This window comes from Hylobates moloch, unplaced genomic scaffold (genome assembly GCF_009828535.3).
Source record: "Hylobates moloch isolate HMO894 unplaced genomic scaffold, HMol_V3 SCAFFOLD_7, whole genome shotgun sequence".
In the NCBI taxonomy this organism is placed as follows: Eukaryota; Metazoa; Chordata; class Mammalia; order Primates; family Hylobatidae; genus Hylobates; species Hylobates moloch.
Window position 1 is genome coordinate 29337865 of NW_026652282.1, and position 14051 is coordinate 29351915.

Below are 14051 nucleotides of genomic sequence, written 5' to 3' on the forward strand. Positions count from 1 at the left end.
TCTTTTGATCTTTGTTGGTTTAAAGTCTGTTTTATCAGAGACTAGGATTGCAACCCCTGCCTTTTTTTGAAAAACATTAGTCTTAATTCCTGTATAAAAAAAATGGCCCTGGCAAAGATTGCTCATCCTCCCATATGTATCTTTCCTCACCCTTTATGTAGTATTAGAAAGTTTAGGGGCAATTTGACAATCTAGAAATGTAACTACAGTTCCCACTTTCCCTTGCAGTTAGATGTGACATGTAACCAAATATTGGCCAGTTGGATATAATGCATGCAACTTCATCATTAAGACCTAAAAGGGCACAGATATGCTCTCTTCTTTGTCCTCCCTCCCAAAGGTCGTGATACACACATGAAGCTCGTGAGCTATCCTTGACCGTGACTATGAAGACAGTGTCCCAGGGGATGACCGAAAAACTAAGCAAAAGGACTATGGATCCCTGAATGAGCAGAGCCTTCCTACAAGGCCTCCATCCCTCCCATCTACCACACATTTAAGAGAGATAACTCTGAAAGAGAAATAAACTCATTTTTTAGTTCATCCATCCTTGTGTTTTTGTTAGTGCCACAAAACCTACAGCCATCTAATACACTGATATACTCTAATTTTCTAGCAGCTGAGATTTTACTATAAAAATGTATCTGTAAAAGCTTATATGTGATTTTAAAATAAACTTTCTACTATAAAATCGATGTCTCGCTAATACTATACTATACTCTCTCTCTCTCTCTCTCTCTCAAACATACTCTCAATGAAGGTTCCAGTCATTTTGCTTCATTATTTTTTAAGTCACATAACTTTATATATTATGCTAACCTTTACATTTTAGGAAGGCAGGGACTCTGACCCCATGCCTAACAGCACAGCACACAGATAATAAATATTTACTAAATTGTTCGGGTAATTTTAATTTCTCATTAAAGGCCATTTGTGCTTCCAATTTCAGGTTTTATATAAAATATGTTTTAACCAATCAATACCTTGAAAACGGAGTAATATGACATAAAACATTCATCATTTTAAATATATATGTCTTTCCAAAATTCCTATTCATATTTCATATATGTGTGTATACATATATACATATTCACATACATATATATTATACAAACTTATATGTGTGTGTGTGTGTGTTTTCTTCCTCTAATTTCTCTAATTCTACCATTTATATCTTTGGGTATACATTTACTTTCTAACTTATTTTATATTTTATTCCTTTATTTTTAACTGTACTTCCCCTGAGAGTTTCTGTCTTGGCTATAATACTCCACAAAATAGAACATTTCTCATAAAATCAAGAAGGAAGAAAAAGAAATAAGCTTTGTTATGGCAAATTCTGCTAAACCAATGGAAGGACAGAGAGAAAATAATAGAAGATTTAGACAAATGTACTAGAACAATTTAATAACCCAATATAAAAGATTAATTTTAAAAGCAAGTTTATAATAAAATTTTGATAAACATCAGTAAAAAAACTTTCTCAGAAATTGATTAGATGGCACGTGAAAGATGTCCAGCCTAGTGATTTCTTTGTTCATATTGTTTCATATAATTCTTACAAACACCCTAAAAGTGGGACCTATTTCCAAGATGAGGATGAGGAAATCGAAGTCACACCTATGAGGTGTGGGAGGAAAAATGGGATCCCCCGTAAACCAATCGACATTCCTTGGCTGACAGAGATTCATAAAGTCCAGAGAAGAAGGGTGAACATAATAACTCTATACTATTTGGGGGATATTTCAATAATTTTAAAAGTCAGTATTTGGTTGGAATTCATATGAGTTGGTAATTGAAATGAGATTTTGTAAAAGTACTAAATTTAATTTAAAATAGGATAGTTACAAAATGCCTCCGTAGACCAAATAGATTCTTAATGTTATTTTCCCTAATCCTAACCTTAACAATTGTATTAATTTTCAAATAGGCCTCATGCAAAAACACCAAGTCTTATTTATTTTAATCAGTCATTTATAAATAGGAAAAAAATGATTCACTGGATACTTTTAAAATAAAAAATAATTCAGAAGTAAACTGCATTAGACAAGTGGTTTTTACTTACCAAAAAAATCAAAACAAAATACATATATCTCGTGAAAACTTAAATAATATTCCTCTGGAATGACCGTAGTCCATAGAGTTTGTAATTGCATATACAAATTAATTGTGAGCTATGAAGAGAACCTAAACGTATATATTCCCATGTTGCCGGTTTTGGAATTTTGCTTTTTTTCTCATCATTTATAATATTCTTAGCTGTTTACTCATTTATTCCACAAGTCTATGTGTGAAGAAATTAGAAGTTAGCACAAGAGATTTCCCCAAAATATAGAAACTTATCTACACTTACACTAATCCTAGCTTCTTCACTTCATGTTTCAGTGAAAATCTTATTCTTCCTATTATATGATCCAAGACTCCTTAACCTTAAACTTTTTTCTGTAAAGGGCTAGATAATAGCTATATTCAATTTTGCAGACCACTAAAGGCCAGATGCCCCCACTCAGCTACATCACTGCAAATTGTAGCCCCAAAGCAGCTGGAGACAATACATAAGTGAATAAACATGCATGTGTTCCAATAAAACTTTATTTACAAAAAACAGGTAGCAACTCTATTTTCACCCTCAGGCCATAGATTGCTATCTCCTGATAATCAAATTGCTTCCCCCATTTAAACTAATTCTCTGCACTTCTCACTGTTGATTATCTTTCCTCTCTCCAATTTTTCCACCTCCAATTGATTCTCATTGGTCACTTTCCCACTCTACTGCATGTCCAAGCTAGCTATCTCTAAAATCTCACTGCTCTCCCCTGCCCTACCTCCATTGCTGTATATAACAATGTCTCAAAGAAATCATGCTGCATAAAACCAGTGGCCGCATTCAGGAAACTTTAAGTCTGTCTCACTTTGGAGTAAAATAAACATGAGGTCAAATTCAGGCTCTGGAATTTATAGGTAGTGTGTACTTGAACTTGGCAAAGTTTTTCAATTTCACACTCTTGGTACACACCTGACAATAGATATGATACTAATTTAGAGGGTACATGTAAGGCTCACAGATAACATACGGAGATTGTATTAACATTCAGCATCACCCTTTGCCACTCAACTTTTATAAAATCACTTTCATTGCCTCGTTGTTCTTATTTAGTGCAACCCAGAATAGAGAAGAACTAACAACATCAAAGAGAAGTTTGGTTCAATTAGATTTTAGGTTGTAAAAATAATCTACTAAATTGACACATCTTTTCTAAGTAGGTAAATTTTCTCCAAAGACATTAGCTATATTCACCTCCTTAACGTACACCAGTTGCTTGGTTTATCCCGTTACCTTTCACATGTATCACTAAATTCTGTGTGCTTTCTCTTTAATTATGTTACATACCTCTGTCTTTCTTCCTTATTCCTTAAACAAAGATGTGATATATCCTTCATAAGAGAGAGAAATCCTTATGGGGGAACTAATGGGTAGCTTCCTGTCTCTACTTCTTGGGCATCTATAGTGCTTCTGTGGGATAGTTTCATTATTAAAATTAGGGAAATAATATAAATAACTAGTGAGCTAATTAGGAAGACAATTGTAAGGGTGTGATTGTGGAAATGGGGAAGTTCTTTTATGAGAGGTGATATAGCATCTCAGAAGCCTCACTACAGTAGACAGTTTATTTTGTTCAGCGCCTGACATACAGTATCAGATACTAGATGTTTGTTGAATAAAATACTGTATCTCTTAGCATATGACATGTAACAATATTCCATTTTACTTTACATTGATATGAGGACATTTTTTTTCCTAAGATAATTAGACCAAAGCATCTTTCCACGACAGAGCAGGGACAAGAAATGACACAAACCCCACCTCTGTTTATTTCACTTAATGCCTTCTTCAATGCAGTGCTGGCTTCCCTATTCAAGGAAAGAGATTCTTGGTTAAGGACTTCAGAGCCTGCCATTTCAAAGAATGGTACTAATTCTTGGGAAGACTCTGGTAGATTTCATTAACACATGCAAATTCCACCCTCTGCCTGAAGGAAAGTAATAAAAGTCCTCTATCCTGTTGGCTGAAAGCAATGGGAAGTTCTTCAATTTTATCATTGGCTCCTAAGAGTAGCAATCACGCTTCAGGGTATCTCCGTGTCCCATGGACAATTAAAGCTTTTGATCTTAGGGTTCATAGAACTGAGAAGAATGCGGCAAGTCTTTTCCATTTCAGAAAAATAAAAGTATGAAACCTTTTGATAAGTTTCCATCTCTTGTTATACTAACATTTCTTCTCATATTTTTAAGTAAAAAAACTCAAAATCAGGGTGGGCTAAGTGTTAAGAGCAATCACTTCCGATTTGGTGAAGATACTAAAAGAGGGTTAAAGGATATGTACAGATATGTGTACCTTACAAACTGAGGCAATGGAAGAATGAGTAGAAAAGCGAAACAGAAACCTAAGTGAGGTTAACGTAGAAATAAAATATCCTAAAGTCATAAACAGAGACAAAACCTCACTGAAAGTTTTCACTTATAATATTTTTAAACAGATTTGACATTTCTTTCCATTTATTTCTGTAGGTATATAATATTTTATAACTGACCTATTTATAATGGGACTACCATCAAATTATCCATTTTTAAAATGCTCTCTCCATAGCATGAATATTTTATAGAATCTAGTCTCTTTCTTTATATTGTTAATACAGAAGCTTCTCCTTCAAAGATTGAAAGTTTTTTTTCTGCTTTTGGAAATAATTTGAGAAATAACATAGTACTCACAGCCACTTGCCAACCCGAAAATGTTCAGCATTTATGCAACACTTGACTTTTTCAAAAATAAAGTATATAACTCAATCTTTTCAACTACTTTGCCATGAGATGTCCAGAACATTTCTGTGTAGTAAAACTGATTTCCTAGGTTACTCTGATTTTATTGAAAAAGATTTTAAGTATTCTACTACTTATGATAACGTAATCTATAAGCACACTTTAGTGTTCGTATGCATAGCAGCACATCAAGAGCACCAGAAACGCTAAAAAATAAGAAAGCCCTGATATTATGCATCCTATTAAGGATCTCTGATTTTTCACAGTAGATATCAAGTACCATATATTTTATCAAATTATCTGAAAACCTCTATATTAAAAATTCGTAAAGTTTATTTCTTTCTTAATTCTTAAATAAGGCTATGAAGAGACATTATAATATGTCCTTCTAGAACCCCAGTTCATCATGTGTATCTCCTACGTGGGTGCTATCCACTGTGTAGACTGTGCTTTAACTTACAATGCTTTCTTCATCACCTAAATTCTTTTAGAATTTACCACCAGAACTGAAGTATAGTGAATTCAGTGTTTACCATTTGAGAGGGATGGTGTAAGCACTCCACTAAATCATCTAATTTAACTTCACAACATAAGGGATGATTATTGTCTACATTTTACTATGAGGAGACCTGATTCATAAAGGTTACAAACTTGCCCAAGGTCGAAGAGCTAATAAAAAGCAGACATGGGAACTGAATTCAGTATCTGTCTCATGAAATCCTGAATATTAACTTGTTTCCAGACTTTTTTGTAATAACTCAAGGGGAAGAAACATTTCCCAGAGATAGCTAGATTTATAAAATTTCATTTAAAAATCAAAATATGCCTGGGCGACAGAGCAAGACTCCGTCTCAAAAAAAAAAAAAAAATCAAAATATAATAATGTGTTATATTTTATGTGAATGTGATCATTCTAAGTCTCTCATACACTCACATAATTGTTGATAGATTTCTTTGATTTATCCAGTCTTTTTCACCCTTAGAACTTTCTGTGACCAATTTTATATGTTTATAATATGACTGGATATGGCATATAATTTTTGCATTCTAAACAGATATGTTCTCCATATAAAAATAAAAAATGAACTACCATGAGCTTCATTAGTACAATGCCTTAAAATTTACTCATGTTTTAAATTTTAAATCAGTACATAAAATATATACAATGAAATATGCAGCAAATATTATTGGGATTTTGTTGGTATATAATCATACCCGAGATGTGTCAAAATTTAAAACACACCCATTGGTAGATTTCAACTTATTTGTTCTACTTTGGAAAGCAGAAATGGAAAGAAACAGAATAAACAAAAATACCTTTTTGTCACAGTGAGATAATCAATACTATGTTTCAAAACAACGTTTCTTTATATTTTCAAAATAGTCTCTAGTGGAATCAGCTACCATACTCTTGATTTGTATAATACTTATAAATTTCCTACAAATCACTACATATCCGATTTGGAAGTTTATATATATAGGCTTTATATTACCCTAAAAAGGTCATCAAATTATTGCCACATCCATAAATTATGTTAAACTCCAAATATGAAAGTATGGCAGCTATTCATAAACCTTAACATAAAGATAAATGAAAATTATGCAAATTGAGTAGAAAACTCATGCAGAAACTATAAATCGGGAAAAGGGAAGCCATTTAAGGTAGAAGAGAAAACGTCACAAGTATGCTTAGAATTTCCTGATTTAGAAATAGTGGGACAAAATACAATCCTATCTATCTATCAAGTTTTAAGATCATAACATTGTGCGCCTAGGCCTGAAAGTATTACATGTATGACGAAAGTATTACATGTATGACATTTGTTTGAAAGGATTGTGATTGCCTCGTAAACTTCTTTTACAATTTTATTAACATGGGTTGTTCTGTATAGTTGGCCAACATTGCTTTTTTCTCCCACTACCCTACAACAACCATAAACTCCCAATTATTCTGGGAGTAGTTTATCAGAGTACAGATTATCTGGAGGTGTTATTTCTCTTTCATTTGGCCTTTTCTCAGCTAATTAGTACCTCAACAAGAAAGTTAAGGCAAAGGATGGAAAGGCTGCAGAATTTCTAAACAAATAAATTTGCTCCTTGTCAACAGCATATACAGAACAGCATTTAGAGATATCAGAAAAAATAACTAAAATGGGATAAACAAAGATATTCAATGTATACTGTGGCAATTTTCCTTGAGTGATTTTTCCCGCTGTATTGTCTAAAATATTGACTGAATTGACTGTAGGTTTTGGCATCCAACAGAGCTCAAAGTCCTTTGCTTTTAGCGTGTAACTGACCATCTTTAGCGATATCACCTGCCATTGAGCAATGTATAACATTTGTTGCCAACATATTGACTATTTTTCAATGTGAAGACAAAAACTGAAAACCAAATTTTCAAAGGAAGATTTATGATGACCTTGAGTGGAGTCTACTAGAAAGCTTATTTGATTTTAGGCTTGCCAATGCACTCAATGCCATCAGCACAGGGATATCTATCCTTGTCTTTGGGAGAAATAAGAGAATCAGAAAATTAAGGCTCTTTTAGTATCTACTCATTAGAGGTGATATATCCTTAAACATGAAAATCATAATGTGTTATACCCATTATTATTTTGCTTTTTAAAAGAATGTAAGATATTCATAATCAATTGGTAAACTTATCTTTGTCTAGCCTATCTAGTGGCAATTGAACAAATAATATAAAAACTTCAAATAGATAATTTTTTATAAAATTATTTTAATTACAGATTTACCAGGTAGAAGAGCAACTAGCAAAAGAGCCTTTATACATTCAATACATCATAACTTTATTTTGCAGAGAAGAGCTTGAAAACCATACGGAATTCTGGCTCTGTCACTTATTACAAATAGTGTTGCTTTAACAAATATTCATTAAGCAACTACAAAGGGCCAGGCACTATTTTAGGCAATAATGATATAGCCATATACAAAATAGACAAAAATCTAAGTTCTCATTCAGTGAATCATGTCAGTGAAGGCATACTAATCAAGAGAAATAAGTAAAATAGAAGGATGTAAGTGTTATGGAGAAAAGGAAGCAAGGAAGGGGAATTGAAAGAGCTAGGGGAGAGGACACTGCAGATTTAATTAGGATGATCAGGGAAAATATCATTGAGTGGGTATCCTTTGAGAAAAAGATTTAAAGATATGAGAGAGAAAGCCATGTGAGTATGTGGAGGAAATGTGTTCCAGGTAGAGGCATCTATGACTGCAGTGGAATGAGAGAGGGTAACAATGGTGGAAAAGGAAGCCAGAGAAGAAACATAGAGAAAGGAGGAGGTGATTGTGCATGGGCTTATAAAACAGCAGGACTGCATTTTACTGAATGAATGGCAAGGCATGGGAAGGTTTTCAGCAGAAGAGTGATGTGATTTGCCTTATGTTTTAACAAGACCATCTGGCAGACAAAATGCATTACAGGTAAGGCAAGGTCAAAGCAGGCAGGCCTGTTTAAAAGGCTATTTCACTAATTTAGACCAGAGGTGATGGTGGTGGGAACGTAAGCAGTCAGAAGTGATCAGATTCTGGATATATACCTGGTTAAGGTGGACCTGGCATCTTTTTTTTTTTTTTTTTTTTTTTTTTTAGATGTTGTCTCGCTCTGTCGCCCAGGTTGGAGTGCAGTGGCGCAATCTCCACTCACTACAAGCTCCGCCTCCCGGGTTCACACCATTCTCCTGCCTCAGCCTCCGAAGTAGCTGGGACCACAGGCACGTGCCACCACGCCCGGCTAATTTTTTGTATTTTTAGTAGAGATGAGGTTTCACCGTGTTAGCCAGGATGGTCTCCATCTCCTGACCTCGTGATCTGCCCGCCTCGGCCTCTCAAAGTGCTGGGATTACAGGCGTGAGCCACCGCACCAGGCCAGACGTGGCATAGTTTTCTAATCAACAACATTAGGTGTGAGAAAGAATAAGACTAAGTTTGACTCAAAGATGTTCAGCTGGGACAACTGGAAGGCTATAGTGAAACCTTACTGAAACAGGAAAAACTATTGATGAAGCAGATATGGGTGTTAGTAAATTTAGTTTTACATAGGGTAAATTTGAATTGACTAGGAATGTATAAAAAGTTGTGTATCTAACTGGAGTTTGGCAGAAAGCTCTGAGCTGGGGGTAAACATTTGGGAGGCATCAACTTACAGATGGTATTTGATGCCAGGAGGCTAGATAAGATCATCAAGAAAATGAATGTGGTCTAAGAACCAACCCCTGGTTACTGTCGTATCAGGAATTTGTGTGGATGGGGAAGAACCAGCAAATTAAAATCAAAGCAGATGCTAGAAAAACAGCAAGAAAACCTGGAGTGTGTGGTGTGTTAGAAATCAAAGAGGGGGAAGTAAATGCATGTCTCAAATCCTCCTACATTTACTTAAATTACTTAATTTAGGTAGTACATGTAAGGAATCTCACATTATGGCTAGCATATTGTAAAAAATGCTCATTGAACAAATTATGTGTCATTTCATAACCCAACCAACATATATCAGGACACTGGTTGTGATATATGCAGAATACATTTGGCAATTGAGTGTTACCAATATATTATCAAACATGCTACAGAAGTGTAGTGTACAGACAATTAAGAATATGGGCTCTGCAATCAAAATCTAGTTCTTTTCTGAACTACTGAACCTTAGTGTTCTCATCTGAAAATGGGGATAACAAGAATATAAACTCCTAGTGTTGGTAAGATAAGTTAAACATGTTAATAATATACACACACCATGGAAGAACCTGGTATACAGTAAATTCTGAACAAATTTTGTTATTCTGCCAATTAAAGCAAACTTAAAGCAATGTCTTATGTATTCAATTAATACTAAAATGAGCATATATTGTGCATTCATGTATCAACTATGTATTAATCACTCAATGAAATCACAATAGATATAAAGAACAAAACAGCTACCCTCAAGGAAATCATACTCCAGTGGAGGAAACCTACAAGTAAGCCAAAAATATATGTGCTCTCATAAGAACACATCCAAGAAGAAATAGAAGCATTGAAAAGGGAAACGAAATATGAACTGAGAAGTGGGAATTTTGACACGCTACTAAGACCTTGTCAAGTTAGTGTCTTCCCTTATGACAGCATGTCTAATACACTTAGCACTGCTTCATCAACGTGTTTTCCCGGTAATCTTTTGGGGGAATTGACAGTCAAACCATGAACATTGGTACTACGTTTATATTTATGAAAGATCATTCTGGATGTAGTGTAGAGAATGATCTATGGAACATGACGGCAGCCAGGCAAGTTAGATATCCAGTGAATGACAGTATGTAATACTCAGAACCTGACTGTTACTGTAGGCACTCAAGAACTGTTGAAAAAATGAATTGATGAAATATATACTTAGGGCTTCAACAAAACACAAGTAGGGAAGGAGAGGGAGATGACAGACTTCTGACATATATGATCTTAGAATGTATTGGACTTGGGCACTATAAATATGAAAAGAAGACAGTTGTTGAGAATGATTCCTAGGTGTCTTTTATTATTATTATACTTTAAGTTCTGGGATACATGTGCTGAACGTGCAGGTTTGTTACATAGGTATACATGTGCCATAGTGGTTTGCTGCACCCATCAACCCGTCATCTAGGTTTTAAGCCCTGCGTGCATTAGGTATTTAACCTAATGCTCTCCCTACCCTTGCCCTCCACCCCCAGACAGGCCATGGTGTGTGATGTTCCCCTCCCTGTGTCCATGTGTTCCCATTGTTCAACTCCCACTTATGAGTGAGAACATGTGGTATTTGGTTTTCTGTTCCTGGGTTAGTTTGCTGAGAATGATGGTTTCCAGCTCCATCCATGTCCCTGCAAAGGACATGAACTCATTCTTTTTTATGGTTGCATAGTATTCCATGTATATGTGCCACATTTTCTTTATCCAGTCTGTCATTGGATGGGCACGGTCAGGAGTTTGAGACCAGCATGGCCAACATGGTGAAACCCTGTCTCTACTAAAATTACAAAAATTAGCCAGGGGTGGTGGCAGGTGCCTATAGTCCCATCTACTTGGGAGGCTGAGGCAGTAGAATCGTTGAACCCAGGAGGCAGGGGTGCAGTGAGCTGAAATTAGGTCAATGAACTCTAACCTGGGCAACAGAACAATACTCTGTCTCCATAAAAAAAAAAAAAAGGCAAGCAAAGACAAAGCAAGATTTTGTGAGGCAAGGAATTCAAAACCACCATATGACCCAAGAATCCCTCCTTCTGGGCATATACACAAAAGAAATAATAACACAACCTTGTAAAGATATCTGTGTTTCTATGCTCACTGAAGCATTGTTCACAGTAGCCAAGATAAGGAAACAACGTAAGTGTCCCTCGATAAATGGTTAAAGACATTATGGCACATATATACACAATTGAATATTATTCAGTCCTAAAAAAAAAAAAAAAGAATGAAATCTTGCCATTTGCTACAACATGGATGAGCCTAGAAATACATTACACTAAGAATCTAAACCTTGGATGACATCAATGAGCTCTAAAACTCCTCATGCCTAGAAATTACCCTACGTTTGACTTCTAGTTTATTTAATTTAACGAGTAACAACTTTCAGTTATTATTGGCCTGGAAGATGTTGTAGTAAACAGAACAGACAACTGTCTCTGTCCTCATGGAACTCACACTTTGTTGTGATTATACAAGCAATAAATAAATTATATTGAACAAAAAAAAGTTTGTTCCAAATTATATTTGCTACCACTTTATTACTAAATTGTTGTGCTTAGTGCTGTGTGACACAATAAATTGGAGGATTAAGAAATGCATTAAGCTACACCGACAAGCAAGAACAAATATTATATTTAACCATCATATTTCATTGGACCTTAAGTGCCATTCTTCTAGTTTTATGGAGGAAATGTATTAGGACATGATCATCATCTAATACTGCACTAAATATTGTAGTTTACTGTTACTGAAAGCATAAGATGGAAATCCTAGGGGTCGACATTATTTATGTGATAGAAAAGATCAAATGTATAATATGTGTCATTTCTACATTTTGTCTATTTGACACTGGGTCGACTACACCTTCGCTTAAAAGTTCTCACCATTCCCTGCTTTTGTGTTTTCTTTTTGAAGTTTTCTACTCAAGTCAGATAGTGGTAAATCTAATTGCATCTTGATGAGCTACTTAAAAGTACCCTTAAGGCTGGGCGTGGTGGCTCATGCCTGTAATCCCAGCATTTTGGGAGGCCGAGGCGGGAGGATCACCTGAGGTAAGGAGTCCAAGACCAGCCTTGCCAACATGGCAAAACCTTATCACTACTAAAAAAATATATATATATACAAAAATTAGTAGGGCATGGTGGCAGGTGCCTGTAATCCCAGCTACTAGGGAGGCTAAGGAAGAAGAATCGCTTGAGCCCGGGAGGCGGAGGTTGCAGTGAGCCGAGATTGTGCCACTGCACACCAGCCTGGCAACAGAGGGAGACCCCATCTCAAAAAAAAAAAAAAAAAAAAAGTACACTTAAATGACATACATTTCATCTCAGAGTCTAAGTATAATTTGAAGCATTTCAAATTGCTGGCCCATTTGCTCATCAAATCTTGTTATATTTTTGACGTTTCATTGTTAAACACCCTCAGTGTATACACTCATATGTTTCTATGCCTATCAACTTTGTGGACTGAGTCAAGAATATTTTTCTTTACCTCAGGTTTAAGAATGTAATCACTATCAAAACTCAGACTATTTCCTGATGTTTTTCTGAATGGAATAGTCTGTTGCATTATTTAGTCATGAGAAATCACTTTTTGACAGGGCTTGTTTCTCAAGTTGGCTTAAAGGGTTCCTTCACATCTCTGCATTATTCACACAGAGCTGTAGAAGAAGGTGCTAAAAATTTGGCATCAAGAGACAGAGTCCTACTGATCAGCAGGTTTTCATATGAATAGTGGAATTCCAGCAGCAAGTCTTTTAAAACAAAGTGCCACCTGATACTTATTTTATTGTGTTTTATAAAATCAAATCATGTGAAAATGTTCCAGTGATGTCATGGTCTGTGCTCTCTTCCCTATGCCATCTTGCTCTCTGATAAAACTTGAACATAAAAGATAATATTTTTTAATGAAGGGAGGAAAATACACTGAGACTAAGGCATTGAAGAGAATTAAGTAGGAATCAATACTAATAATAATCACTAAAAATGGGAGTATGTTAGTTAAATATTAATGGGATTAAAACTTGTTATCGAAGCTGTAGGCTGAATGTTCATTACATTTTTTGTGGACATATTTGTCCTGAAAAATCAACATTTATAGGTTGATACCACATATTTTGTATAGCACATTGTATGTTATACACAGGAATTTACAGTGTACTATAGATTCCTACCACAGAGTGTATCATCACGGAGTTTATCAGAACTCTTAATTCTCTCCCAATCTGAAATATTAATATCATTCTTCTATGTACTATCTCATCTCCTCCTTACTTTCATCAGTGAACCTCAGAATTGATTAAACTTTCCTGCTTCCAATTTCCAATAATCAGCCGTAATTCTACGTATTATTTATTGTTTTCCACACTTAAAGTATACTTTTAAAACAGTAGATCCAGTTGCCCTTCCCCTACCTGCATCCTCCTCAATTCATTTGCAGCACTGTTTAACATAACTACCTTGTTTAAAGTCTTTTTAAATATCTGTTATGTACTTTCCTAAGGAAGCCCTTAAATCATACCTAACTATGTCTCCCACCTCTGGTTCCCTGCAGACAGATCGATCGATCAACAAAACAATCAACCAAATATTCTGTCCTTGAACCTCTTCAAATGTGATTGTGCTTTTTTTCTCTGTGAAATGTCATGTACTTTTTGGGATTTCTCTGTTATCTCTCTCCACCCTAGCCCCTACAATGTGATTATATCACTGGTCTTAACTGATCTGTTGATAATAAACCCTGATTTCCAAATACAGTTAGCTTCTTCTGGAGGCACCATTGACACTTTCAACTCAGCATGGCCCTTTTTTTTTTTTTTTTTTTTTTGTCAATCCTTCCTAAAGGCAAAGTGCCTCTCCATTCAGCTTCATAAATCCCAGGGTTGAAACACATGACTTGTGGCCGGGCGCAGTGGCTCACGCTTGTAATCCCAGCACTTTGGGAGGCCGAGGCGGGCGGATCACAAGGTCAGGAGATCGAGACCACGGTGAAACCCCGTCTCTACTAAAAATACAAAAAAATTA

General features: G+C 35.4%; 1 protein-coding gene across 1 annotated transcript in view; it reads right to left on the minus strand.

Moving 5' to 3' along the window:
* Positions 1-14051, minus strand: part of DMD (dystrophin) — a 2251240-nt gene that overhangs the window by 1570783 nt on the left and 666406 nt on the right. The window lies entirely within an intron of this gene.